General features: G+C 45.6%; 1 protein-coding gene and 1 long non-coding RNA gene across 2 annotated transcripts in view; both read right to left on the reverse strand.

The window, feature by feature from the left end:
- The window catches only part of GRIP1 (glutamate receptor interacting protein 1), a 594,076-nt gene that overhangs the window by 510,936 nt on the left and 55,966 nt on the right, over positions 1-27,174 (reverse strand). The gene's annotated exons all lie outside the window — the stretch shown is intronic.
- On the reverse strand, positions 126-12,630 carry LOC132250024 (uncharacterized). Its single transcript, XR_009461602.1, has 2 exons — positions 12,480-12,630; positions 126-1,029 (listed from the first exon to the last, which is right to left on the reverse strand). It is a non-coding gene; the product is annotated as an uncharacterized LOC132250024 (long non-coding RNA).

Below are 27,174 nucleotides of genomic sequence, written 5' to 3' on the forward strand. Positions count from 1 at the left end.
TGCTCAGTGCCATAAAGCAGCAGGGGGGACAACCACAGCTGAACCCATGTCTTGGTGAGCAAAGGGGGCAAGGAGAGCTCTGATTTTCCATGAAAAACAAAAAAACAAAATCAAATGGCAAAATATATAGGTATTTAGAATTCATTTTATTATAATGATTGAAGAACTGGTAGACTTCCAAGCTGCATTAATATTGTAAATATATTATCAATAAAACATTGTTCAACTGATACCTGTATATAGTGGGGTTTCATTTTAAAATCATGGAAAAAGTGCATTTTGGGATTTAAAATCAGAGAATTTGGGGGCATTTATCAGAGCATTTGGGATTGTTAAACAGAGAAAACCAGAATCCCTGCTGATCAGGGGAGACAAAAGCCCTAAGACTTGAGCTGGGATCATTAAAAGCCTTGCAGATTGGAAGTGAGGCTTAACTAGGCCAAGGACTGATGTGTAACAGAAGGCAGGTCAAGCCAGGGAAGCTGGTGAGCCTGAGGGCTGATTAAATTATTAGACCTGAGAAGCCAGCAAGTAATTGCTTGTGCCAATTCAGCAGGCAGTGATCTTGACTGGGCCATGCTGAAGACAGTCAAGTGAAGAGCACCTGAGTGTCACTCCGGCAGAAATGAGGGCTGGCTCGCAAAGTATATAAAAATAAAATGCATGGCAGATGAGACCAGGAAGGCCACCAGGACACCAGAGTAAGGAAGCAGGCTCAGACTGACTACCACAGGGCTTTAAGGCCATGAGCTCTAATATCCAGTTTGCTTCAGTGGGGTCTGCTTGCTCATTTCTTTGTTTCAGTCTGTTTGATTTTTCATAAAACAACATTTGCCAGGGGAACATCATTTATCCCGATCAATGTTTCAAATGATGAAGGAAGCTTATGCCATTTCTGTCGCACATAATAGATGAATGCTATTCTCACTCTTGGGTCTGGTAACGTGTAGGAGTCTTAAAATGCTTGTGTTCCAGCAGCCTTTACACGGATGGCCCACAGTTCCATCAATTCTCCTGGCTTCTATGCACCTAGGACCAGATCCAATTCCACTCATTAAGCATTTAGGTATCCAAATACAACCCTACCCCACCCTCTTCAAGTCTTTAAAACATAAAATAAATAAAAATTAATGCATCTACATTTGCCCCAGCTCCAGACCACACTGTCACTGTCGCAAGATCCCAGCCCCAGTCCCAGAGCAGCTCTCCACGTAGCTGCACACCCTACCAGTGCTGTCCTTTGGGGTCAGGCCAACTCTCAGGATCTCAATATTGCGCGGTTAGACAGGAGGGTGTGACACAATTGCACATATACAAATCACAAATCAACTGGGTGCGTGCGTGCGTGCGTGCGTGCACACACACACACACACACACACACACTACCAACTCAGGCACATACACATCCAAACCAGCCTAGGCATATGCATACCTATCACCAATTCAAGCACATACACTATACACCCCAAAAGTTAGACAAAAATCAGTTGTCCATACCCGCACACTCAATACACATACACAGATCACTAATTCATATACCATGCACACAACAACATATATATACCCACACACACACACTCACCAGTTCACACACATACAACCCAAATACACATACACACAGGTAAGTTCCTAACTTGGATAGTATTGTATGTATGTGTGCGCTTGGGGTACCTGGGATACCTGGGGGAAGGTTCAGGTGAGAGAGAGAAAGAGTTAAAGTGTAGGGAGTGAAAGTTGCCAGAACCGGGATTAGAACCGGTAGACTAGAGAGAAGCTGGCTAAGGAACTGAGGCTTGGGGTTACTTGAGGTCACTGGTGCAAGGAGAAAAGCCTGGTGGCAAGGAGGAGACAGCCAGGAAAGAGAGAGAGAGGCAGAAACCTGGGAGCTTGGGGCTGGAAACTGAGGCAGACAGCTGAGAGATTTGGGGGGCAGATAAGTGGTGGAAAGGAAGAAACAATCAGGAAATAGACAAAAACCTAATTTGGGGTTTCAAAATAACAGTTTTATTAAACAGACAACACACTACACAGCCCCGTAAAGTTATTAGTTCCCACCCCCCACCCCCTCCCACACACACACACACAAGCACTCACAATGGCAGCAGGAGAAAGAGACTCAGCGGAAGGGTTGGAGTCCAGGTAGGGAAGAGAAACAGACTCCAAGTCCTTGGTTGTAGAGAGGGTGGGGGGTGATAGCTACCTATCCAGGCTGGAAAGGGGTCTTTGTCCAGCAGGTGTTGTCTGGGGTCGGGGGGAGAGGGGAGGGGGTCACCAGCAGGGCCTCTGGGTGGATAGGTGCTGTGACATGGTGCTGGTCCAGATGGAGAGGGCATCCCAAGGAGTCAGTCTTCACTACCCCTTTTTATGGGGCAGACTACCCCTGATCTCCTATGAGGAGGGCATGTCCAGGCAGTGTCAGTCCTGTTCCAGGAGTTCTTACTGAGCATGTGCAGCCTCGGCACAATGGTGGGTTGCCTCATCTTTTGTTTCTTGAATGCTGAGGGGGGTTCCAATGGCTGGGTTGTTGCTCCAGGTATTGGTATTGATGGTTCGGTCATTCAGACAGAGCTATTTTTAGACCTACTGCCATGGTCTCTCAAGCACCCTCATTCATCCGCATTCATTCAGGAACCTAGTTACATAGGAGGGGTAGGTATGAGTCATAGGTTACACAACAGGGCATGGGGAAAAGATGGAGACTTGACAAACAAAATGGAAACTTGACATGACTTATGCTAACCTACTTATGTAGGCTTAAATCATATAGCACCAGTAAAATAGTAATATAGAACAGTAAAAATCAATATAAACATAATAATTATACAATATAATGAAGGAGAAAAAACAAAACAAATACAACTTGCTGCCAAAATAAAATGCTGAAGCTTATCCTATGTCTTAGCTCACTTTTACTCATCTATAGGGAATAGAGAAGGAGAGAACAAGTCAGAAATGGTTGGGGAAGGGGAGGGAATGCATTTTAAAATAAAAAAAAGAAAAACGGGGTTTTGCTACACCAGCACTGCTGGGGTTGGCCTCCATGGAAATCCTGACCCCCGCGCTGTCACAGCCCCACCGCTCCTGAGGTCTCCATGGAAACCAGCCGCAGCAATACAGTCAGGGTTTGCTGGGAAATGAAGTCCATAAGCCAGACTTTGCCTGCCCCTGGGCTAGAGTATGCACCCAGAATTCATACTAAGAAGGGATAACGTTGCAGCCTACTCAAACCAAAAAAAGCTTAAGTCAGTGATTCTCAACCTTTTTGGACTCAAGTTGCCCTTCATTAGACCCAAGGCACACCTCAGAAAATGCCAGCTCTTAGGTTTTCACTCATTTTTTGACTATGAAAAAATAGAGCAATTTTGCTGTTGCAAAGAACTCAGAAAGACCATAACAAAGCAGAACATTTTTAACACTGTGGATTCCTATTTGAAATCTCTGAGTTCATCTTATGAATTATGTTTGCACACCTAATGTTCTCACATTGTGTGGCACTCAGCAGCACCCTTAAAAGGATCTCATGGTATCCTAGTTGAGAATCACTGGCTTGTGTGCACCTGGGTCTAAGGGTGAGATTACACATGAGTCTGTGTTATGGTTAACTAGTGTTAGTGATGATCAGTCACTCATTCGGGGTTATTGCCTTGTGTAATATGCACGGCTGATCCCTGCCATTAGAGGGCTGGAGAGCAGGGGTATGGCTAGGAGCTGCAAGTCTGCTGCCTACCCTACTTGTTGGCTCTCTAGCCACAACATAGGCAAGGGAGGAAGGGGGAAAGGGTCCCCCAGGGCACTTGGATCATTCCCTCCATCCCCCAAATCACCCTGCTCCCTCCATCAGCTACCAGCTCCCCCCTCCACCCCAAGATCACTGCCCTGCCACCCCAAGACCAGTGGTGGTGGCAGCAGCAGCAGGGCAAGAGGGAATTTCCCCCTCCCTGCCTGCTCTCAGGCTCCGTGCAGCCTGTGCCACTCCCACGCACCTGGTCCAGCCCCCACCACACACCACAACTGCTTGGCCTTCCTTGCCCTCTCTAATCCCACCCTCCTCACTCCTTCCCCATCCAAAAACAGCAGCCCTGTGACTGGTGACCCATGGGGGTGCTTCTACCAGGGCTGTATGAAACAGGATAATCCTGTGTAATATTATCTTTATATTCAGGTTTGTCAAAATATTACAAACACTCCAAATCCTTCTGGGTTCTCTTCATAGCTTTCACAACCACAAGGCAGAATGCAGAAATGACTGACCGCGACACATTGCAAGAGATCTTCAAGATCTGGCCAGATGGAATGATTAACATGGTTAACCACCTCTCTTGTTTCTTAGTTGCAGGAACTATACACCAAGTCCTAAACTGAATTCTCAACACAGCATTCTCCATGTAGTGACATCTGTAACTCAGGACACTGCCTTTACACAAAAAAAACCAAAGAACCTTAAAGAAGAAAAAAAACACTCCTACAAAAAATAAATACATTTTTTTTAAAAGGCTCAGCAGTTGCCTTTTGTATATCTGGTAAGTAGAAAAAAGTGCTATTATGTTGGTAAGAGAATTTAGCTTATGTCTTTGTTCTTAAACCAACCAAGAATGAAAGGAACATGTCAAGGGCTAAGTACAAACAGTCAAAAACCCCGAGGCTGAGTAGATTCAGTCTTTGCAAGCTATTCTAAACTGCATAGATTGAACCAATAAGCAAGTGAACAGACATTCACCTTTGATTACAGAAATGCAGCCAGATGCCAGCCGGTGGCTCAAGCTAGAAGCTGGGAGGCGCTAGAATAAGCCCTTCTTTTCCTTCAGTAATAGCTAGAAGGCTGGAGGGAAGGCAGAAGAGAAGCCCTCAAGGCTTTTCCCTGCTCAAGCTGGCTGGGGGTGGGGGCATGGCCAGACTCAGGCAGGCCTGCCAAGTATGACTGGGAAGGGGTTTAAACCCCCACCCTGGCCTGCACAGACCCCAGTCAGGGTGTGCCTGGGGAGAAGGAGAAGAGGGGGCAAGCACCCCTGCCAGGCTTTTACCCTGCTTCCCACTGAAGCGGAAGGGAGAGAAGGAGGAGGGAGGCATGAAGTGTGGCCAGACCCTGGCCCAGGCTGGCATGCTGAGGCAGAGGGGTGGGGTGTTTAAACCCCATCCCCTACCCACACAGGACGCCTGCCAGGGTCTTCCTGGCAGGGGCACAGCAGCCCCTGCCTGGCTTTTCCCCACTCACCACTGGGAAAAGCCAAGCAGTGACTTTTCCCCAGCCAGGGGATGCTCCCTCTCCTCCACCTAAGCATGCTGGCCCGTGCCCAGAGTCTGGCTGGAGAGGCAAGCAGGCAAAAGCCAGGAAGGGACTGCTGCACCCCTGCCAAGCAGACCCTTACAGTGGCTACTGCATCCCTGCCAGACAGACCCTGGCTGGGGTCTTGTGTGGGTGGGGGAGGGGGTTTATACCCCCCATACCTCCCCTCCACCTTAACGTGTCAACCCCAGCTGGCATATGGCCATGCTCCCCACACCTTCTGCTAGAGCGGCAATCAGGGAAAAGCTTGTTAGGGGCCACTCTGCCCCTGCCAAGCAGACCCCAGCTGGGGCCCTGTGCAGGCTGGAGAGGGGACTTAAAGTTCTCTGCCTCATTCTGCTGGCCTGGCTCAGGGTCTGGCCATCCCCTTCCCCCAACACACTCCAGCAGTGAGTGGGGGAAAAGGCCTGTAAGGGGCTGCTCCACCCCTGCCAGGGGTTCATAGCTGCATTTCCCACCCCGCACTCCCTCTCAGCCAACCAGAACAGTGATAGTGCTCTGGCTAGGAAGCAGAGAGGTGGGGCCAACCCTGCTCTGCTGGAGTGGACAGCACAGCCCAGGACTGCAAAGCATCCTGGGATGCTTGGGGACTGTGAGTTAACTTGAACCGGGAAGGGGTCTGGGACAGAAGTTCCATAAACCAGTTTGACCTAAGTCAGTTAAGTTTGATACTACATTGAACCAGGCTCATCTTAAACCAGTTTTGACCATTTTGAAAGTGGTTTAAGTACACTTAATTTCTACTCTCTTACAGGTTTAAACCAGTTTCTGATCATTTAAACCAGTTTACGTGCAACTTCTGTCCCTAGCCAAGAGACCAAAAACTCTGAGAATCACTACCTTAGAGAAAATATCATCCACATCAGGTTCACTGCATTTTGGAAAGCTTACCCTCCCAGTCTGTCCATCCAGTCTGTCACCAGCAATAAATGTACATGTCTCAGCTGAAGTTCATGATCATGTACACACTTTCCAATAAGTGCCTTAAGTCATTAATGCTTTTGCAAAAAATGAACATAGTACTGATAAAAACTGGACTGCTGGTGAAATGGGTTTTTAACAGATACTTTCATAACAAATAGCCTAAATGAAGACACAAAGCTGGGTAACAAAGCTATCCAAATACAAAACTAAGCCTGTAAAAATGTTTCAGTTTGACTCCTTTCGATATCCTCACTAGAGTTTTAAAATTATCACCTTCATACACAAGAAATTACACACATACATACTGAAGTGTCCATACAAGCCAGACCAAAAAAATTGCCACGATAATTTACACATTTAACTGTGTTTTATTTTTTATGTTGAAACACACTTATTTCACCCTGAAACAAAATCATATTTTCTAATATATCTTAAACTGGTGCAAAAACTTTTTCTTGTTTTTAATTAAGTGAAATCAGGATTTTTTCATATCCTTTTAAATGATAGCATATCCAATACTCTTCAGCATTGTTTTGTTATTGATTTAAACTATTTTTTATGCAACTTCAGTGCATAAAACAGTGCTTAAGACAGATCTTAATTTTATGATCTCCTTTTCTGGGTAAGGGAGAGAAAAAGGCAACATACATGTCTTTTTAAATCAGAAAATAAGGTACCTAGCTGCTTAACAGAGGAATTAAGCTTATCTGACTGTAAACCACTCTAAAGATGAAAGCATCCTGTATAAATATTTGGCAAATCTACAGGCTTGTGAAACCAACTAACTCAAGGACAAGGCACTAGGCTAAGAGTCAGACCTACTATGTGGCCTCAAGATATGAAAAAAAAATCTCTTTTCTTTTGTTTTCTGTTCCCATATTAGGATCACAGAAAAGTAAAGCTGGAAGGGATTTCATGAGGTCATCTAGTCCAGCCCCCAGCTTGAAGGCAGGATGGTGACTGACTAAACAATTCCAGACAGCATCTCATGAAGTGAACTTGAGTTCATAAAAGCTCATGTGCTATCTTTATTTATATGCATATCTTATTTAGTTAGTCTATAAAGGTTCATTCTTAGTTTCCTAGTTTCATACTTGGTAGGGTCGGAAGGGACCTGAGCAGATCATCAAGTCCGACCCCCTGCCATGGCAGAAAAAAGTACTGGGATCAAACGACCCCAGCAAGGTGTTCGTCTAACCTCCTCTTAAAGACCCCCAGGGTAGAAGCCAGCACCACTTCGCTTGAAAGTTGGTTCCAGATCCTAGCTGCCCTGACTGAAGTAGTGCCTCCTGATGTCTAGTCTGAATCTACCCTCTGCCACCTTGTGACCGTTATTTCTAATCACTCCTGGTAGTGCTCGGGGGAACAGGAACTTGCCCAATGCCTGCTGGTCCCCTCTGACTAGTTTGTAAATGGCCACTAGATCCCCCCTCAGCCTTCTCTTGTGGAGGCTGAGCAGGTTCAGGTCCCGTAGCCTCTCCTCAGGGCCTGCCCTGATGACCCCTGATCATGCGGGTGGCCCTCCTCTGGACCCTCTCAATGATGTCCACATCCCTTCTGAAGTGCAGTGCCCAGAACTGGACACAGTACTCCAACTGTGGCCTGACCGGTGCCACATAAAGGGGGAGAATCACCTCCTTGGACCTGCTTGAGATGCACCTGTGGATGCACGACAAGGTGTGGTTGGCCTTCCTGACCGCGTCCCCACACTGTCGGCCCATGTTCGTTTTGGCATCAATAATGACTCCAAGATCCTTTTCTGCCTCTGCACTGACAAGAAGGGAGTTCCCCAGCCTGTAGGTATGCTGCTGGTTCTTCCTCCCCAGGTGCGGCACCTTGTACTTGTCAGTGTTGAAACCCATCCTGTTCTCATCTGCCCACCCCTGTAACCTGTCTAGGTCCAATTGCAGCCTATTCCTCCCTTCTAGCATGCCCACATCCCCCCACATCTTAGTGTCATCAGCAAATTTGAATAGGGTGCTTTTTACCCCCTTGTCCAAATCACTGATAAAGATGTTACACAGCACGGGTCCAAGGACCGAGCCGTGGGGGATCCCACTGCCCACATCCTTCCAGGTCGAAAATGACCTATCCACCACCACTCTCTGGGTGTGGCCCTCCAGCCAGTTAGTGACCCATTTGACTGTGTAAGTGTCGATGCTTCTGACTAACTTCAGACTAATACAGCTAACTACTTCTCTAAAACATCACAGCCAAGTGTCTGTTTGACCTGCTCTTAAACATTTGAAGGTGCTGCCCTTGAAGAAAGGGAAGAAAAAGGATACAGGGAACTACAGAAGAAAGTGATCAAAAAAGTTAGCATGGATTCACCAAAGGGCAAGTCAACCAACCTGACAGCTTTCTATGATCAAATAACTGGCTTTGTGGATGCAGGGAAAGCAGTGGATGTAATATACCTTGATTTTAGCAAGGCTTTTGATACCATCTCCCACAGCATTCTTGCAAGCAAGCTAAGGAAGTAAGGGTTAGATTTTTTGTTTTGAATGACAAAAACAGTGTGCCAGAGTTATATTTCACATTAGACAGAGCTGAGCAGGAATCAAGATGGGTTGTCAAGGGCACTGAGGTTTCCAGGGCAACAGAAGATAGGGCATTTTGTAACCATGTGGTTTGCTGTCTGTAAGGGGGCACTACATTCACAAATGGCACTTGATGTCAGGCCTATTTGATGCATGTCACGGCAGAAGCAGCCATAGCTGGTTTGGAGTCTATTGAGGTGGACCCAGAAGAGTCTATCCAAATTGAAACCAGAAGGTCTTGTAGAGGGATTTGAGATGAATGTTTTGAGTCTGCAGTTCTCAGAGGCCCATCGTTCTTCCCCTATTGTGCAGCCCAGTCTCCTGAGGAAGAGCCTTTGGAAACAGAGCGCAGGTGGTACAGATGAGGGATGAGGGGTTTCTTAATTAGGAGGCACTATCTGACTGGAGGATCTGAGCAAATGTGCTGATGTAGGTAGCGATTATGGTCTAGTTCAGCGCAGCAAAGGAGGTGAAGGCATTGTTGCGCATGGAGGATGTCAAGGGGAGTGATAGCGCTGATGAGTGGGAGCTGTGATGTAGGGGTAGAGCAGACGCAGCCAGATATGAATCACATGCTATTGTTAAATGCCCTGTCAACTTTGTGAGCGTGGGCACTTCTGCACCATACTGGGACACAGTATTCAGCTGTTGAGTATGCCAGTACCAGGGTGGATGTCCAAAGTATGGTGGAGTTAACTCCTCATCTGAGGCCAGCTAGTTGACAGAACAAGTTGTTGTGAGCTTGTACTTTAACTGCCACTTGGGTAAGATGCGTCTTGTATGTGAGGATGTGGTCCAAGGTGACTCTAAGATACTTTGGGTGGTTTTCGAAGGGATGAAGTTTGCTCCACACTTGACATCCAATGTTGTTTTGGCAAGTTTGTTAGTGAGGTGGAAGGTGCTACTGACATCGAGGCAACTTTTGAACAAGGGCAGAAGTGCGGAGCAGTTTCTGTAGACTTATCTGCAGCCTATGACACAGCATGGCAATAAGGCCTCATCCTGAGGCTCCTTCACAAAATCCCCAACAAACATATGGTCCATTTTCTGCAAAAAAACCTCATCTTCAACCGTTACTTCACCCTTCATATTGGAAAAGACACATCCAACAGGTGCCCTCTGAAGAACAGTGTGCCTCAGAGCTCCATCCTAGCACCCTTGCTCTTCAATATTTACACCTCAGACTTGCCCCCCACAACATCCAAAATATATATATATATATATATATATATATATATATATATATATATATATATATATGCAGACAATGTCGCCTTAATGATCACAGGAAGAAGCTTCAAGAATCTGGAGCAAGGGCTGACAAAGGACCTCACTACAATGAGCACTTACTTTCAGAACTGGAGACTCAAACTGAACATTACCAGTTGGATGAATGGACTGTTAAATGGACAGAAAGCTGACTGGATCATGGGTCTCAACAAGTAATAATCAATGGCTCAATATCTAGTTGGCAGCCGGTGTCAAGTGGAGTCCCTAGGGGTTGGTCCTGAGGCCAGTTTTGTTCAATATATTCATTAATGACCTGGAAGATGGGATGGATTGCACCCTCAGCATGTTTGCAGATGACACCATGCCAGGAGGTATAACAGATATTCTGGAGGGTAGGGCTAAGATTCAGAGTGACTCAGACAAATTGGAGGACTGGGCCAAAAGAAATCTCATAAGGTTCAACAAGAAGAAGTGCAAAGTCCTGCACTTAGGATGGCAAAATTCCATGCACTGCTACAGGCTTGGGAACAACTAGTTAAGCAGCAACTCTGCAGAACAGGGCGTGTGGGTTACAGTCGACACTAATATGGATATCTGTCATCAGTTTGCCATTGTTACCAAGAAGGCTAACAGCATATTGGGCTTCATTAGTAGGAGCACCGCCAGCACAGCAAGGGGAGTAATTATTCTCCTCTATTCTGCACTGGTGAGGCCACATCTGGAGTACTATGTCCAGTTTTGGCCCCCCCCCTACAGAAAAGATCATAGAATCATAGAAAATTAGGGCTGAAAGGGACCTCAGGAGGTCATCTAGTCCAATCCTCTGCTCAAACCAGGACCATCCCCAACTAAATCACTCCAGCCAGAGCTTTGTCAAGCCAGGCCCCAAAAACCTCCAAGGATGGAGACTCCACCACCTCTCTAGGTAAGCTATTTCAGTGCTTCACCACCTTCCTAGTGAGGAAGTCTTTCCTAATATCCAACCTAAACCTCCCTTGCTGCAACTTAAGACCATTGCTCCTTGTTCTGTCATCTGTCACCACTGAACAATCTAGCTCCATCCCCTTTGGAACCACCCTTCAGGTAGTTAAATGCTGCTATCAAATCCCCTCTCAGTCTTCTCTTCTCCATACTAAATAAACCTAGTTCCCTCAGCCTCTCCTCGTAAGCTGTGTGCCCCAGCCCTTGAACCATTTTCACTGCTCTCCACTGTACTCTCTCCAACTTGTCCACATCCTTTCTATAGTGGGAGGTCGTAATTATGTGGATAGTTGGAGGGCAAAAGTGGTTAGGGGGCTGGGGCCCATGACTTATAAGAAGAGGCTGAGGGAACTGGATTTATTATTGGCAATTGGCTTTTATTAGCTGATAACGTCATAGATAAATGCTGCATGCATGTGCACAGCCGCAGCACACACATGACCAGAAATGCAACCTGGCAGCTTGGACAGTAGCATCTGGCCAGTAAATCTGTGAGGAGGAAGGGCATGGGGGAGGGAAGGAGTGGGGGGTGGCAAGAACAAGGTCCCCATGGTGAGGGAGGAAGTGGGCAGGAGTAGGGACAAGGGCAGGTGCTGCTCAGCTGAGGCAGGGAAGGACGGGGAGCAGGGGGAAGCCACAGGTGGCTTGCTGGAGGTTGTGGGAGGATGAGAAGGGGGGGCAGCTCCCCGCCACTGCATGGACCCCCAGGGAAGCATGGGGAGACACGTGCCCCCTGGATTTCTGCACAGGGTGAGTTTGGGCTGCCCGCTGTAGGCTCTGGGCTGAGTGCTGTGCTGGCCTCTTCTCAGCAGGGGGAGTTGGAGGTTGTGGTGCTGGAAGGGGTGGCTGAAGGGTAGCTATGGGGAAATTTTGGGGTGGCTGTAGCCCACCCCATAGCCCCACCCCCAGTGCTGCCACCACCCACCCCACACCCGCCAAACCTGAGTGCAGCCCAGTCCAGCCTCCCCTGCTGGGAAGAGGCAGGCGCCGCCCCCAGAGGGCAGCCCGCTCTCTCCCTGTGAACAAATTGGGGGGCGGGGCATGCCCTCCCATGCCCCTTCCTGCGGATGCACACAGCAACAGGAAGCCACCCTTCTTCTCCGTCCCCCCAGGTGAGCTGCCCATGGCTATGCCCTGTGTCCCACCCTCCCTCCTTCACAATGGAGGCCTCAATCTGGCCCCGCTGCGCCACTTGCCCCCCACCCCACTGACTTGCCAGCCAGATACTGCTCTCCAAGCTGCTGGGCTGCATATCAGCTATAGGATCAATATGCTGGTTAATAATTGGCCACCGGTATCAGCCAAAAAAAATCTTTATTGGTGCACTCCTACTATTAAGCTTCTTTATGTAATCAAGTAGCTTAAAGAATAGTAACCTCTTTCCCACAACACCGACCAAAAAAGAGACAAGGGCAAGGCAAATAAACTTTTACTGTCATGTGTCCACGAGAGGTGCAGAGGAATGAGTAGAGAAGCTGAGAGAGAGAAGACAGCCAAGAGCACTAGAACAATAGATGTACCTGCAGCAGCTCATCCCGGGGTTCCAGGGGGACAGCTCCCTGCCACTACACGCATCCCCAGGGAAAGCACAGGAGGCATGCACTTTGCAAATAAATTAAAAGTAAAATCAAAATCAAAGACGATTCTTCACAGGCATTACAATACCGTATTTTATTAAACTTGGACTGGCTTTATTACTTATAACAAAGCTGCTAAGCAATGGCTACATTTAGAAAACTATTTTCAATGGTGCAGGCCAAGTCCACAGGCTGCGCAAGTTTTCAAATAACTTCCTCTCTTAAGGAAGTCTGTCATATAATCAATAACTCAATAAACAGCAAATTAAATTCATCAGCTACAATTCGTACAACAAGGCAGTATTGACTACAAAGTTTATAAGAGAGCTGATTGTTTCCCACATTCAATTAAAAAGAATGTCACCGTATTGTTGATAAATGTGCTAAAGAATCTTCTGCTGTAATTAAGCAGAAGACTAATTATTTATAAAAACCATTTACTCATTCATGTTAGATACAATTCAAACTTCATGGCCCGTGAAACACACTAGCATTCATTTGTGTATATGTAAAATAAAATTTCAGCTCCTGCCTGACTTCCCATGGACACAGGACCATCACAAAATTAAGAATGCAAACAAATAATTCAAATTTAGATGCATGATTGGAATATAAGTCAGTCAAAGAAAAATATATAGGCAAATAAGGAGTTAGAAGCAACATATCATCAATCAAGACAAAGTTATGTTTTTTTCTATGTTAGTTGTCAATGAATTTTTTAATTAACTCTTCCATTGACAGTGACTAAACTCCAGGCATTAATGTTTGATATATTTTTTCTTAATAATGGGGCTTTGGTTCAGGCTCACGACTTTGAGTCTACCCCAAAATGGTAAGTGAATATGAGCTTAAAAACCAGCAACCATCCATGAGAGGAAAGAAAAAAGTTATTCAGCACAGAACACTAAAATAAATTACTATTTTTCATGCAGTTACACCTTAATACAAGCTATGCAAAAAACTTGATGGTCCATGCACCTCCACTGCAATATTGCTTAACTGATCTCCAGTACTGTACAAAGAGATACAACTACTGCTTAAATCCACAAAAGTGCAGTGTATGCATCGGCAGAAGGAAAATGCATGTAAATAAATCAGACCCAACATCCCACACCTGGTCACAGGCTTTTAGTTAATTTATGTACAAAAATCCCAACGTAATCTCCTAAAAAAAGAAGAGGGAAAGGAAAAGCCAGGCAGCAGCAACCCTAGGAAACATTCTTCTACTTTTACTAAGAGGCTTCACATCAAAATATCAGCACCTGCCTATGTTGCTCTGAGATGCTTGGTTTCTGACTTCCTTCAGGAGGTCACAGGGTGCAGCCATAGCTTCAGAATAATGACAGGAAAACAACCCAGTGGTTATACTTTCACTAGATGGAACTAGGTTAGCTTGGATCTGCCAGCCTCAGCTGGCAAACCTGCCATTGTCTTTCATAACACTTCACACATTCCTGTAGCAAGGCAGAATATCAGGTATTCAACTGGACTCCTGGCCAGCAAGAGGGCTTGGGCTGCAGGTTCATCTGGCTACCACTAGGCTAAGTACAGACAGTCAAATCTTCGCAGTTAGTCTAAACTGCATAGACTGAACCAATAAGCAAGTGGACAGACATTCACTTTTGGTTCTGGAAATCCAGGCCAGAAGCCATAGGGCACTAGAACGTGCCAATCTGCTCAGGTGGAACAAACAGCTTAGGCCAAGGGTAGCCTTCCCACCCTGCTACTGGTGGGAAGGAGCGGGGGGGTTGCAAGGAGGTGCAAAGCATCCTGTCATACTGGGAGACTGACTGAGTTAACTTGATTCTGGAGGAGATCTGGAACAGAAGTTCAATAAGCCAATTTAACCTCAGTCAGTTGTCTGATATATTAAATCCATTCAGATTTATCTTGTCGACCATTTTAAAAGCAGTTTAGGTGGACCGAACTTCTATTGTGTTACAGATTTGAACTGGTTTCCAATCACTTATAGGCTACGGAAATAATTTATACATAAGCTGGTATGCATGATCAGAAACTGATTCAAATCAGTAACACAACAGAAGTTCTGTGCACATACCTAACTTTCAAAATGGGTGAAATCAGTTTAAGATAAACCTGGAAAGATGTAGTATCAGAATTAATATAGGTTAAATTGATTTACTGAACTTTGGTCCCAGATCCACTCCACTTTCAAGTTAACTCATAGTCCCCCAGCATCCCAGGATGCCTTGCATCTACCCTGTAAACCCCCTCTCACCAGCTGAGCATGATGGCATGCTCTAGTGCCCCCCAGCTTCTACCCTGAGCCATTGCAGGCATGTGGCTGCATTTCCAGAATCAAAAGGAAATGTCTGTTCCCTTGCTTATGGGTCCAATCTATGCAGTTTAGATTAACCTGCGAAGACTGAATCAATTCAGCCTCGGGCTTTTTAATTGTCTGTACTTGGCCATACCAATTTGTGTATAATTTCTGTCCTTAGACCTAGACTCTTAGTTGGTAGATAGGAAGCACAAGGCAAACAGATATTTTCTATTCCTTACCATTCCCTGTAACACCCTGCTCCCCCTGAGAAGAGAAAAAATGAATTCAGTGGTGATAATACAGTTAGAATGCTATGATTGTCTAGGAAATGTACAAGAGTCAAGGGGTTTTGCAATATCTTTTGCCAAACTAACTGTACAGTTGGGAGAGATCTTGGACAAGCTCTTGGACACAAAGTGCCCTTTTCCAGGTTACCTCTTCAGAGACTAGAGAAACTGGACCTTTTCAGCCTCCGCAAGAGAAGGTTGAGAGGCGACCTTGTGGCTGCCTATAAGTTCATCACGGGGGCACAGAAGGGAATTGGTGAGTATCTATTCTCCAAGGCGCCCCCGGGGGTTACAAGAAATAATGGCCACAAGCTAGCAGAGAGCAGATTTAGATTGGACATTAGGAAGAACTTCTTCACAGTTCGAGTGGCCAAGGTCTGGAACAGGCTCCCAAGGGAGGTGGTGCTCTCCCCTACCCTGGGGGTCTTCAAGAGGAGGTTAGATAAGCATCTAGCTGGGGTCATCTAGACCCAGCACTCTTTCCTGCCTATGCAGGGGGTCGGACTCAATGATCTATTGAGGTCCCTTCCGACCCTAACATCTATGAATCTTTAGACCTACCACCATACACTTGCTCAATGTACTAAGAGAACCTTTTAAGAAAAAAAAATCTACTGTATCCTATCTTCCACAATATTCCCAGAGTATATTTTGGGAGCTGATGTTTATGGACCTATGCAAATTGTTTGTAAATATGCAGTCAGTAATGAAATAATTTGACAAAAATGCCATATGGAGCAACACAAACAATCTGGCAGCTTGAGTGGGTCCAGCCTCTCTCCTACCTAGGCTCAACCCAGAATCTTCCTACTGAGGCTACAGTTATTGGGAAAGGTTCCTGCAGAAGCCAATTAAAAGTTTTAATAAGAATGAAGGGGGGAAAAGGACATCCAAACAAGAATTATGTAGAGGAGATGAAATAGCATCTAAGCTAGAGGAAGCCAGGAAAAGAGCAGTTAATATCTAACATATTTATTCTTTAAAGGTAAATACATTAAACTCAATTCCTGACTGTTACTGACCTGATGGGTACCCCTGGTCAGCTCACTTCATCTCAACATACCTCATTTTCCCCACAAGCAAAATGTGGACAACACCACTGATCTCTCCTTGTAAACTGCTTTGAAACTTACTGAGGAGAAGGATTATGTTAGAAATGAATAGTACTATTAATTAATTTTAACAGTCTCCCTCCCCCAGCTCTAGCTGGCCTGACATCTTCATGGTAAGAGTTATTTTTTTCTCTTAGACATGCCAAGATTCCCAAGTTTGTGATTGCTCAGCAATTTGGAAATAAATTACATGGATTCTATAAAGCCTTCTTGCCACTTCCATTCAGAAATCATGTGGTCATCCCAAACTGATTAGTAAAAAAGAATTCTCTCTCTAATCTTTTTAAATAGATCATTCATAAAAATCATGTACAGCAGTGTTACATTTACACATTTGCTTACTGTGGCGGCGAGAAGCCTCCACAGGCACTAAGGGTGCTGAGGGCAGCCCCGTGTATTCCCAGGGTGAACAAGCAGGCCCCCTGCGCCCCAGTTAACTTACCACTGGGAGCGGACCCGGAGCCGTGCAAGTCGGCGTTATGCCGGCTTTTCAAACAGCTGCTTCCCAAGCGGGGCAACAGCCGGCTAATTGCAGCAGCTGATGCCGCTACCACAGGAAATTTAAAAACTCCACCAGAAACTGGCGAGGGGAGAGAGGAAGAGAGCCAGCGGGGAGCTCGCCGGGCAGGCGGTTGCTCTGGAGGCTGGCAATAGCAGAGTTGCACGCGCCGCCCCCTGCACCCAAGGCAGGGGGAGCAGTGTCCTGCTTCAGGCTGGGGATAGTCATTCCCCAGCCACCTTAATTTCAAAGCTCATAGGAGCATCTCTCTCCCTTGGAGGGAGAAAGATGCCAGAGAACAGGAGCTCAGCCCTCTGGGATGAAGTTCTGAGGCTCCATGTGCATTAACATACAAGCAACTGGCCAGCACTGAAGCTGATGCCAGACCCCTTTGAAAAGGGGCTTGCAGAGAACGGTGGAACCATGAGCAGAACACCCGAGGGGTTGGCGAGTGGATAGGGTGTAGGGGAGGCGGAGCCCCGAGGAACACTGCGGCACTGCTGTGAGTACCCTGTCATCAGGTCGCTCGAGAAGAACACCACTGAACCCCTCCTTTTTTCAAGTAACCAAGTCGTGGCAGGCGAGTTGGGGAACCCGGCCAAGGGGGCAGTGTGGTACTCACAGCATCCACTAGAGACACCACACTTACATTTACGTTCCTTCTCTTTGTGCAAGTTTGCAGATCCTTTGTATAATTATTTAGGAATGTAATATAGAACTTTTTTTTAAAAGTTAAAAGAGTAATTATGGCTGATTCTACAAACTTACTGCAACTTACAGTTCCTTCAAAATATTTAGTTCTGAAATAAAGGGCCAGACTGCCTGTGATCCAGGTCAATGTAAGGGCTAGCATGCCAATGTGCTGTCTTTACAGTCCAGAAAGCCAAATAAGGCTCGGGGGAGCTGACCTCCATCCTACAGGTCTTTTTCTTGCTCTGGGAACGCAATGAACTGCAACAGGTTTACAATATGTTTCCTCAACACACCGCTGTCACTACACTACTAAGTATTATAGGGGAAGGTGAAATCTAAACTTCTGTACCTACACTCATGCATTAGTTGGGGTGGGAAGGAGGAGAGGCAGGCAGAAATTAAGAAAGTACTACTTTGTCCCCAAAATAAAATAAATTATTTTTTTTCTTTGTTTCTCCAAAACCAAAAACTTCAACAAAGAAATACTGACCTGCTCAGAGCTAAGAGTGATTCTTAATGTAATCTTTAACTCTCTTCTGCAGAGTCACAGATCATAGTTTAGGACTGGAAAAAATGGTGGTCGGTCCTGCTGTGTTGCCATGACCATGAGAGAAGAAAAGCTGTAGGGAAGCAAGGAGGGAATTCCCTCCATGCAGCTGGGACACACTGTAGGCTTGGAGGCATAGATCCCTGGCTTTCCATTTCCCCTTCAACCCACAACTATGTCTATTTCACAGTCCTCATCAAAACTGTAGGCAATTTGGCAGAAAGAGGGGGAAAGTATGTTCAGAATTTTGAGTCATACTGCACTGATGTGTTCCCATATGTGTAACTGTTGCAAAAGGAGCAGAAACTGATGCTGAATTAACACATTGTTGTTCAAATGCAGGCAATTTAAAATAAAACTACTTATTTGATGCTATTCATCACAAAGTCACAATTCTTCCTCTCTTTCTGTGTTTGTGCACGTCTGTCAGTGTGTGTAAACTGAACTAATATCAAAGTTCTTAGGACAACCTAATGTCATACAAAAATGCTGATATCAAACTATGAATTGGTCTAGTTGACAGCACAGTAAGTAGTATATAGTAGGATTTATTGCATATGATAAAATGATCCAGCTTTCTATATGAGGCAAGGAAAAACATCCCAAGGGAAATCTGCATCAAATCATAAACCACGATAGAAAAATGGAGATTAGAATCCTAGAAGCACTGCATATTAAATGAACAGTATACTCTGCTAAATCAATTGAAGCAAATTCAGTACTTTTGCTATTATTATAGTGTAATAAATGTCATTTTGAAAGATGAAGGTTGCTTATTTGAAAGGATTCCAAACAGCAACTCTCTTCCTACCTGAAATTTGGTATTTTTAAACTGTGGTATCAGGCAGCCAAATGCATGGATTAGACACCTTAAAGAGGTGCACTTAATCAGAGAACATTCATCAAGGAATTTAAAAATAAATCTCAATTAAATGACCTAAATATTACAAAGCAAATCACCCAGAATGTCTTCTATAGACAACTGTGTAAGAAAAATTCATTTCTTATCTTATAATTAAACTGCTGGCTTGATACTTTGCATTTCTATAGTACCTTTCACCCAGGGACCTTAACATACTTTACGAACATTATCGGTTTTTACAGTTAGCTAGTTTTTGTGAGGAGATCTGCAATCTAAGGTTTTATGCTAATTACATAAGTAAAAAGCATTTTCACAGGTCACACTAGGTATCATAAGGTTCATCTGACCTACTGAATTTCTGTGAATTAGTGAAAAAGTATACAACAAGTGAAAAAGGCAGGGGTATTACATCACAAAATGTACCTTGTTTATATATTTCTATAATCATAATATCACTGTTTTTGTAACAATATTCCTAGGATGACAGTAGAAGTACTAAACTAATGTAGCACATTTTTAAAGATCTTTGCAGAGGAAGTTAAAAAAAGCCTGCTCTACACCTTTGTTAGATAGTTTTCAGAAATAGTGAATAAACAGCTTGTGTATTAATGATCAGGTTTGCATAATTGCTTCCTCTAACAAATGTGAGGGGAGTAGACACACATGATGACACAAATGACAATACAACCTTATGTTGGCAGCCACCTTACTGACCTTTTTTTACGCTAGTGGTAATGTTGTTGACTCGGCACTCTAATGCTGCATTGCTCTAGGACTACTATTAAACCCAAGTGTGCTGGGATTTAGGCTATCCCAGGAAAAGTCAAGACAATTTAAATATTAGAAATGCTGCCAACATAGGAGGTAATGGAGTCATTAAGGGTCATCTACAATAGCTTTCTAGTCCCCACAACAGCCATCAGTGTTCAATAAATAACGGATACTAAGGGAAGGCTAGATTCAGAAGCAAGTTAAATGTGTTGCAATGTTAACAAAATAAAATATTAAAAACAATCATTGTAAAGTCATGAATAAAATATGTATGCTGCTTACTACTTCAGGAAAGATGAATCATCTTTATGGCACAAAATGACAAATATTTACAAAATACATTAAATTAGACCATAAATGATGATGTGCTGAGATATAGTACAAAGGTTTTTGAATCAGCAACAAATTGGCATTCACAAGAGTTATACAGGTCATCCTACATGAGTCCCAATAAAAACATCACATCCCAGTACAACGTGTATTCTACACATGCTACATATCTTACATAAAGAGAAACACTTTAGAAATGGTTTAAAGAGTTTTCAAAATGTTATTGGAGCTATTTCTTTCACTCTCCATCTGAGATGTCCAGCTCCCTTTTCTACCACAAATTCTGTAATACAGGATTCACAGAGAAAGAAAAATCAGAGCTGATAGATTATTTTTAAAAACCTCCAAAAATGGCTTTTTCTTACATTATTTTGGACTCCTCAAGCAAAGCAAAATGTTTTATATCCCACTTAGAAAGAGAGCGAGAGAGACAGAGATATTCTAGCCCTGCATGGTTGCAAGACATTATTAAAACAGGTCATTGCTTCAAGACTGGTCTGATGTGCAAGATGGGCAGCAGTCAATGTAGTTTTGCAGCTTTGGGTTCCCATCCCCATTTCTCCCCGTGTTCCCCCCACCCCCCTGCTTGCCCCTCCCACCTTTCCTTTACCTTGCTCCAGCACACCAGGCCCTATCCCTGCTGTGGCCTGAGGCACAGAGCACAGCTCCAGCCTTGCCTCATAGCAGCAGCATGGAGCCAGCCCTGCTACTTGGCCGGGAAGTGCTCCATGCTCCAGGTTGTAACAGAGACAGAGCCTGCCAGCATCAAAGCAAAGGTAAAATGGGTGGGTTGGGAAAGAAGGCCATGCAGAAGACAAAAGAGAAGCAGCACAGGTAGGGTTACCATATATCCAGTTCCAAACAAGAGGACACCTGTCAGGGGGACACCTCACTCCTAATCCGCAGCCCCCCATCCCTGCTGGCACCCCTCACTCCCAATCCACAGCCCCCCCCCCCCAGCCCTGCCAGTGCCCCACGCTCCCAACGCACAAACCCCCCACCCTTCCCGTGCCCTCACTCCCAAGCCACATCCCCCCAGCCCTGCCAGTGCCCCTCACTCCCAACCTACAGCCCCCTGCTCCTCCCAGCCCTGCTGGAGGGGGCCCCAGCTGCCCCCGTCCCAACCAGGCTGGAGTGTCGTGACTCCGATTTCTGCAGACAGCGGTGGAGCGAGTCCGGCCCCAGTGCAGGTGGGAGAGAAAAGGAAAAGAGGTCTGTGGCACCTTCTGCCCCAGGCTGGGGCTCCCGCACTGCTCCAGGCATCCTGGCCTGGCCATGGCTCCCCCTCCCCTTCCCCACCCCAGGCAGCACCTCCTGGCCATCCTGCCCCTCCTGCCCCCATGATCACAAGCACCAGCCCCTGTGCTGCCAACTGAGCCATGGAGTTCCCTGCTGCCCTCAAAGGGCCCCCCTGTCCCCTTTCCCGCTGGAGGGACAGGCACTTCCCCCCACACCCTAATGCAGCCCCAGTGCCTGGCCATGACCCCCCAGTGCCACCAGGTACCCATCTCCCTCACACACATGCACAGCTCCCCCAGACAGTCCCCAAGCCCTGGCCCTCCAACCCCCACCCCGCACAGACTTACCTGCATCCAGCCTCCAGGGCTGCTCCCACTCCCCTGCTAGGCTGCATGCTGTACACATGTGTGCGCACATGCAGATGCACATGGTGCTCCTGCCTCCAGTTGCCCTCCCCCCATTCCCACCAGCAATGCAGAGGAAAATCCTGGACATTGGTTCAGGTTTCAAAAAACTGCCCGGACGGAGATCAGAGAACTCAGAAAGAGAACATGTCCAGGAAAATCTGGATGTATGGTAACCCTAGGAACAAGGGAGATGGGGCAGCAGGGGCCCAAGGCTGCAGGGGAAGAGCCGTTGGGGTGGTACAAATGCAGCAGTGTTGGGGGAGGGGGGGTTCAGGCAGCAGCTATGGCTCTGGCCCTTACCCAGGGGCCAGAGACACAGCTGCTACCTGCCCCTGCCACTTCATAATTGTAAAACAAGGGGCTTTACCCCAACACATTACATGGGGAAAAAAACTTGTCTTTTAATCAAGTAAATATGATACTTGAAGGGCTGCCATAAGAAGGAAACCATCTTTCCTCTCACTGCAGAGAGCAGAACCCAGATCAATGGCTTGAACTTGGAGCAAAGTAAGTTTAGCTTGGATATTAGGAAAAAGCTTCTTTACTGTGGAATAGGGAGGCAGTGGAATAGACTGCCTAGGGAAGTTGTGGACTCTCCCTCAGTGGAGGTGTTCAAGAAGGGGTTGGCTAGAGGGTCTTGTCCCTCTGCTCAGGGTCAGACCAATCACTGTATTTAGCGTGAGAAAGGAATTTTACCCCATGGCTAGATTAGTACAGACTGCAGGGTTTTTTGCCTCCTCCTTTAGCAGGGGGCATGGCCCTCTACCTGGGGTCTTTTGACTGTATATTGACAACGTTTCATAAAAGCAAGACATTGACTGCCAAGGTTCCCCTGATTTACCAGTGGCATATTGCAGTGTTAGGTCTGTGTTGCATCAAGGTTGACCGTATTCTTACATAGAGTTTAGATTGGATTGTATAGGATGGTTCTGATAGGGCTGATCCTGTCTCAGGCAGGGGGGTGGACTAGATGACCTCTGGAGGTCCCTTCCAGCCCTACATCTCTAGGATTCTAGGATTCTAAGACCTGAGAAAACAAAGCAAGCAGCAGGGGACAAGCAGTCAAAATGAGTACAATAAATATATGCATCACATGATTATGTACTGTATCATGTGGCTCCACATTTTAGAAACCTGTGTTTCCCTCTCACACAGACATACATGGACACAGCCCCCCATTTAGAGATAAATGAGGTTGCATTAATATATGCATCATCCACCCAGATCCTTGAAAGCATTAGTGTAGCAATACCCCCAGTTTTTCTTTCTTTTTTTTATTTAAAAATACACTCCCTCCCCTTCCCCTAACCACTTCTGACTTTCTCTCTGCCCTCTCTATACCTTATAGGTGATTACAAGTAGTACTAGGTAAGCTAAGTTCTTGTATACTATTATTGTAATAAGCCCCTTTTTTATATATTGTAAATAGTGTTCTGTTAGGTTTGTATTGATTTTTACTGTTTTATATTGTATTCCTATCATTTGTGCATTGATATTTATTGTTTCATATTAATATTGTATGGTTTAGGCCTGTGTCTGTGAAGTGATGTCAAGTATCCATTCCCATCTTGCTCCCATATTGTTCCCATGCCCTGTTGTGCAAGTATGTTGCAATTCTGTAACCTCTCCCATATAAATTGGTTTTCCTTGAATGCCTGAAACACAAGAGTGAATGGATGAGTGACACACAATGATAGCAGGACCCCCTACTAAAATCACCCCACCATCAAAACCAACAAATGGACCAACAACCGAGCCATTGAAACCACCCTCAGCATTCAAGAAACAAAAGATGAGGCAATCCACCATTGTGCCAAGGCTGCACATGCTCAGTATGAACATCTGGAACCCTCTGAAACAGGACTGACATGCCCTCCCCATAGGAGATCAGAGGTAGTCTGCCCCATAAAAAGGGGTAGTGAAGACTGACTCCTTGGGACACCCTCTCCATCTGGACCAGCACCACACCACACCACCTACCCACCCAGAGGCCCTGCCGGCGACCCCCTCTGGACAATACCTGCTGGACAAAGACCCCCTTCCAGCCTGGATAGGTAGCTATCACCCCCATCCTCTCTTCAACCAAGGACTTGGACTCTGTTTCTCTTCCCTACCTGGACTCCAACCCTTCCACTGAGTTTCTTTCTCCTGCTACCATTGTGTGAGTGTGTATGGGAGTGCTTGTGTGAGCGTGTGTAGGAACCAAACTGTACAGTACAGTGTTCATTTAATAAAACTGTTACTTGGAAACCTGAGTTGGGTTTTGCTTTACTATGATTCCGGAACCTCGCCCCTCTAACTTCCGTCTCATTTCTCCCTCTCCTGCTTCTGGCTCACCGCCACCTCCAACACCTGTCCCATGCTCCTGTGGCTCCAGCCATCCTGAGCTCCTCTCTGCCTGCAAACCCCTGTTTCTTTGCCATGATCTCATCCCCCCTGATCTCTGCCACTGTTATTGCCTTTTTCCCTGATCTCTGCCACTATTATTGCCTTATCCCTACTGCCTTTTCCCTGTCAATTGTGGACAGGGGGGAGTCCCCCAGCAGTGGCCAATCAGAAGCGCTGGCAGCAAACCCAGAGGTGCAACCAGTGCTTCTCTCAGCACCCCCACAATCTCAAGGGGGGCACCGGCCATTGCCTCCCACTCCCCAGCCAGAAAGGGCCAATCTCAGGAGGAACATGAGTCCCCCACCCCCCACGCCCTCCTACGCGTCACCTATGAAACTTAGTGTAGGAGCAGATGACTATACTACTACTTAAAAGGGAATCTTCAACAATTTTCTGGTCCACAAGTACTGTATGTATATAAATACTGCACATTATTTTAGATTGTTCAAAATGAGAGGAAGTTGTTTTTACCTGCTTAAAGGCTCTAACCCTAAAAATCTTTACTTACAAGTGTTCAGAATCAGAACCAAATATCTCAATTTTGTGAATATTATTTAGGCTTCCTCCACTGCACTCGGGCATGGCTCCTTACCAGATGGCAAGGTAGTTTATTCCCAATGTTGTCTTGACATACAAATCCAGTATAAAAAAAAAAAAAGGAAATTTATTTTCTATGAAATTTTAAGTCTTACAAATAAGATGCAACTTTCTAGGGCTCTAAATCAGATTAGTATAACATTTTAGCACTCCTTTTGTGCCACCATCATAATAAAATGGGAGTTACTAATAAAGAGTTTAAAACCTTTGCAAAAACACAGATAGCACAGAGCCCACTATAGTGTTTAACTGCATTAGTTGAGACACTATAATGTAAACAGTATAAATAACCTGCAACAAATGTGACAAATTTAGCCTCTTACATTTGCAAATTGTCCACAAGCATTTTATCATTCTCATATTAACTGATTTGAAATCCCTGTAAGAATACACTTTTTAAATAGTACTCTGTAGATGTAGATTTTATAGTGTTTAAGTAACTTTGAGATAAACAGTTCATCTTAACTATTTGTTATAAATAAAACACTAGCTGAACTGGTTATGTTTGGTTATGGTATTGTTTTGGCACACTGTAACTCTTACAATTAAGTTTCTGGTGAGAAGATACGAGTAGAAATTTAGTTCCTGCTGAATATTTTCTAATATTAGCTTAAAATGGTTCACGTCTCAATACTTCTTTCAGTAAACTTTTCCAATAGACTATTTACAAAATCAGACTCAGAAGGGATGTGAACACAGTGGAGGAAATGTCACTTTTTTTCCTTGGAACAAATATTCACATATATATACACATATACTCACACATATACATATATACATATACATACATAAAACACATTGCCCAACTGATCAGTCTCTCTCTCTGTCATATTATATATATGAGACAAACAGACAGACAGACAGACAGACAGACAGACAGAGACCGATTAGTTGGGCAAAGTTGATATTTATATTTACAATTCTAAAGCAATTTGGAAGCTTACCAGTGTCTCTAAATTTTAAATATCTAAATGTTTTGATGTTTGCTTTTGGTTTTATCATAGAACAATTAGAACTCCCCCTGACCCCTTCACTTAGTACGATGTGGGGACAGCTGCTCCTGCAGCCACAGCTCCTGCCAACAGGTCTTATCTTGTCTGGCAGCTGGGTACAATGTGTGGGTGGTTGTGGAGGGATGTGTGGGGTATGGGGTATTGTGGGTAGGTATGGGGGATTGTGGGGGGGTCTGTGTGGGGTGGCTACTTAGGGGGGGTGGGTCCCTTGCCCCCCCCAGGGCACAACCCCCCCCCCAAGTACATGGACTGCCGCCCCCTACAGGGCCCCAGCCCAACCCCAAAGCAGCCATCTGGTGCTCAGAGCCCACTGTAGCCAGAGCCCCCAGTAGGACAGCCCCAGCCACCTCACACCTGGTGCCACGTGCGCCACTCGTTGCCCTTCAGGCAGCCCCAGGTTGCTTGGGCTGTCATCCAGGGCCCCGCACCACTCATGGGGACTGCCTGTTGCACCAGGCTGGACCCTGCCTCTGGCAGCAGTGCTGCTGGACCCGCGGTGTGTGCAGGGAGAAAGCGCGCGGTGGGACCTGGCCCAGCACAGCCCGCTAGCACACCTTTACACAGGACAAGAAGGCACGGCAATGGGACACGTGGCTCCTGTGACTTGTCTGCTCCTACTGCCTCAAGGACGGGTGATTATATATCAACAGGCTTTAGATTATATGGACCAACAGTGTTTTCTCTTCAAGCAATTCATTCCATATACCTGTTTATTTGCTAGCTGTCTGACTAGCTATCAGCATGAGAAAAGCCGACTCTTCACTGTAGGACATTCAGGTCTTTCCTATAAAATAGCACCATTATGCCACCATGATAACACAAACATATGTCCAACCAATGAAACAAGAGTTCTCTCTCTTAGTTTTCATCTGTAGGATTTTCCTGGATCCTTTAATAATGGGTCATGAAAAAGAATAAAGTTCCCTTACTGCTGTCCCTTGAAAAGTTGAATTTCAGTTCCACTCCCTGACTTTTTAATCTGTCTGATTTTACATAGACATCATAATTATCAGGGGAAACAGCTTGAGAAAAGCAGCAGGAAGTAGCTGAATACTATCTTTACATTAAGGTAAGGAAAAGCTGGATCTATGGTTATTATATTCAAGGTCTTGTCAAATGTAGAGATGCTTTTTCCTCAAACATGCCTTTTCTCTTGTACAACTGCCAGTAATGCAATCCTACAGCAAGGTATGAACACTGACTGAGCAGAACAGTTTTTGTACCCTGCAATGATAAGGAAACAGGGAGATTTCTCAAAACGTACTGACATAACTATTTCCCCTTGAGGAACTGCCATTTATTTGGCATAGTTAAGAAGCCCGGTGCCATGGGCATGTCCATACATGCAGACACATGTACTTGCAGCAGCTCAAATGGGAGCAGCACATTTTTGAGCCAGGGATTTTGCTTCAGTGCATGTGCTCAGACAAGCACTTTGGTGTGGGACAAATTGTGCTACTTGGGGCAAAACAAACATGCCCACACACACCCACACTGATAAACCCCCGCACCACCATGTCCCTACTTACCCATGCCAGTGCCTGGGTCCCGATCCTTGCCGTGCTTCTGCTTGCCCCAGGACAATAAGGGTTCATGCCCCGCGTGCTGG

Source organism: Alligator mississippiensis, chromosome 4 (genome assembly GCF_030867095.1).
Source record: "Alligator mississippiensis isolate rAllMis1 chromosome 4, rAllMis1, whole genome shotgun sequence".
NCBI classification, from domain to species: domain Eukaryota; kingdom Metazoa; phylum Chordata; order Crocodylia; family Alligatoridae; genus Alligator; species Alligator mississippiensis.